The sequence below is a fragment of the Capricornis sumatraensis genome, chromosome 16, assembly GCF_032405125.1.
Source record: "Capricornis sumatraensis isolate serow.1 chromosome 16, serow.2, whole genome shotgun sequence".
NCBI classification, from domain to species: Eukaryota; Metazoa; Chordata; class Mammalia; order Artiodactyla; family Bovidae; genus Capricornis; species Capricornis sumatraensis.
The window spans coordinates 82,521,133-82,524,575 of record NC_091084.1 but is presented as its reverse complement, the minus strand read 5'-3'; positions in this window follow the sequence as shown (position 1 = coordinate 82,524,575).

Sequence of the window (3,443 nt, the reverse complement as noted above, 5' to 3'; positions counted from 1 at the left end):
TCAATTAAATGCCAATTCACAGGAGAGTACATTGTTAACTTCAAAGCATTATATAATATTATCATAATGCTAATGTCATTACATCATCGTGCTTCTTTCCCTGCTCCCAGCTAGTTTTTAATCACTATTTCTTTTTTTAAAGAAAGGGACTGTGCTGGTTACTTTCCTAAACTTTGTAGATGGTCAGTAAATGTTTTTAGAAATTTTTAAAAAAGAATTTTACAGTAGTCTTTCTTTTTAAAAAATTTTGAAGAATAATTGCTTTACACTGTTGTGTTCAGAGAAGGTGATGGCACCCCACTCCAGCACTCTTGCCTGGAAAATCCCATGGACAGAGGAGCCTGGTAGGCTGCAGTCCATGGGGTCGCTAAGAGTCAGACACGACTGAGCAACTTCACTTTCACTTTTCACTTTCATGCACTGGGGAAGGGCATGGCAACCCACTCCAGTGTTCTTGCCTGGAGAATCCCAGGGACGGGGGAGCCTGGTGGGCTGCCGTCTATGGGGTTGCACAGAGTCGGACACAACTGAAGCGACTTAGCAGCGGTTGTGTTGGTTTCTGCCATACAACAGTGTGAATCAGCCATGAGTATACGCATGTCTCTTCCCTCTTGAGCCCCCCTCTACCCCCTACCCCATCCCACCCCTCTAGGTCATCACAGAGCACCAGGCCGAGCTCCCTGTGCTACGGAGCAAATTCCCACCAGCTCTGTTTTACACATGGTTGTGTATATATTTCAACGCTACTCTCTCAGTTGGTCCCATCGTCTCCTCCCCTTGCTGTGTCCTCAAGTCCTTCCTCTACGTCCATCTCTCTATTCCTGCCCTGCAAATAGGTTGTACAGAATGTTTTAATACAAAAAATAATCTAACTTGAATGTGTCTTGAGAAGCCTCATATTTTACCTGCGAAGCAACAGATTTTAATCAGCCTGAGGCGTTTAGTCCTAAATGACACAGCTGCTCCACGAGTTTCATGTGGAATACGCATGGCTGAGTCCCTGCACTGTTCACCTGAAACTGTCACAACACAACTGTGCTAACTGGCTGCTATTTTATCATACGAAAGAAAAAGTAAAAAAAAAAAAAAAAAGAATGGATATTCTATTTTTCAGGGACTGGACATGGAACACTATCAAAGTCATAAAATCATACATGTGCCAAGCTGAAGTTGCCTGCTGCTGTGCCTTCAGGATGCCCTTACCTACCTTTGCTTTAGAAAGGTGAGCCGGCCAGGTTCCCCATCTTCACCCAAACAGACGCATCATCTACACGGCTCCCTGAGACGTGGCACCGGTGTAACAGTCAGCATGGGGAATAGTGTCAGATATTTGTAAGAAATGTGCTTTTCACTGGAGAAGCTGGCAGCTGCAGATGCAGTGGGAGTTATTAAAGCGTTACTAAGCAACACGTATCTCTACTGGAATTTTCTGTTATTGCTTTCTTTGTAGTTAAACTCCACTGGGGTCTTAGAGCATACTCTGTGTGATTTATGAAGAGAATAAAACGTTTTATGGTCCAGAATGTGATCTGTCCTGGTAAAGAAGAATGTGTGTTATGCTATTGTTGGATGAAATATTTTATAAATATTAATTAGCTCCCATTGATTAATGGTGCTGTTCAGTTCAACTGTATCCTTGCTGATTTTCTGCCTATTGGATCCATCAATTGCTGATAGAAGGATATTGATATTTCCAGCTATACAGTGGATTTGTCTATTTTCCCCTGTATTTCTATCAGTTTTTCTTCTTATATTTGGACATTCTGTTGCTAAGTATATACACATTAAATCTCGTGAATTCTTTGAGAATTGACCCCTTTCTCATTATCATTATGAAGACTCTTTATCTCTGATAATTTTCCTTGTTGTAAAGTCTGCTTTATCTCAAATTATTATACCTATTCCAGCCTTCTTTTGATATATCTTTCTCCTTTGCATTACTTTTAATCTATCTCTGTCTTTGAACTTAAAGCTGATTTCTTATAGAAAACATATAGTTGCTTCCTTAAAAAAATCCCCTCTATGCTCTTTTATTTTTATGTATTTGTTTTTATTTTTGATATTACATTATTTTATGGATCTATAATTGACATCAGTTCAGTTCAGTCACTCAGTCTTGTCCTACTCTTTGTGACCCCATGGACTGCAGCACACCAGGCCTCCCTGTCCATCACCAACTCCCGGAGTTTATGCAAACTCATGTCCATTGAGTCAACATTCTATTAATTTCAGGTATACAAAATAATGATCTGATATTCATAAATATTGTGAAGTGATGACCACAAAGAGATGGAAACCTAACACAAATTACATATATGTATAGAATTTAATTCCCACGTCTATTTTTTTGCAAAGCAGATGTGATAATTAAATAGTAATCAACTTCAAATGAGTGGTGTCAACTTGGCAGATTTACAGAATGAAGATGTGAGAGCGTGAGTGACTTCCACGAACCGTCAGAATTGACCGTTGGAATTTGAACCTGGATCATCGAGAACTATTCACCTTGCTGATCATATCAGATAGCAACTGTGAAGTGTCTGGCCCAATGCTCCATGAATAGCAGACAGTCAGGAAACACAAGTCCTTTTTTGTGCGTTGTGGGGGGTGGTGGAGAGCATCTCGGGGACTGATCCTTCTTTTTTTTTTTTTATTTTATTTTATTTTATTTTTTTTATTAAATTTTAAAATCTTTAATTCTTACATGTGTTCCCAAACATGAAACCTTCTTCAGTTGGAGAAACATACCTAAACTGATAAAACAGAGGAGTTTTATTGGTGTGCAAGACCCAGGATGTTTTGCATATATTACCTTATGTAATCAGCTCTTGCTAGTTTTTAATGTCTTAATATTTGGGCTAAGTTTGAGCTTGACCATTCGGGTTGCCAGCTTGGGTTTGACAGGTGTCTTGGCTGTGAGAATGAAATGGCATACCCTGATACCAGCACTTTTTAACACGAGTGGAGTTAGACAGTGAATTGGGATGTTCATCCGTGAGTGCGCCCTCTCCGGGTCCGGACCTTGTCCTCTTTCGCTGCGGTGCCTCCCTTTATCTCAGGTGCTTACAGATCTGCTTAGCTTTCCTTTTCAGATCCTTCCTGAAGAAATGACCGTGAAACGTAAAGAATACCCTTTTTTAAAAAAGAAAACGTTGGCACTTTAAAAGGGGACTAGCCTTAAACAAACAGATGAATTTCAGAATTCCAGGCAGTAAGGTGCAAACAACATGGATGTTAGGGATCTCCCTGGTACTGAGAATATATTCATATGTGCCCAGTCGCTCAGTCATGTCAGACTCTTTGCAAACACATGGACTGTAGCCCACCAGGCTCCTCTGTCCATGGAACTTTCCAGGCAGGAATATTGGAGGGGGTTCCCATTTCTCCCAACTCAGGGATCAAAACTGTGTCTCCTGCATTGGCGGGTTCTTTAACACTGAGTC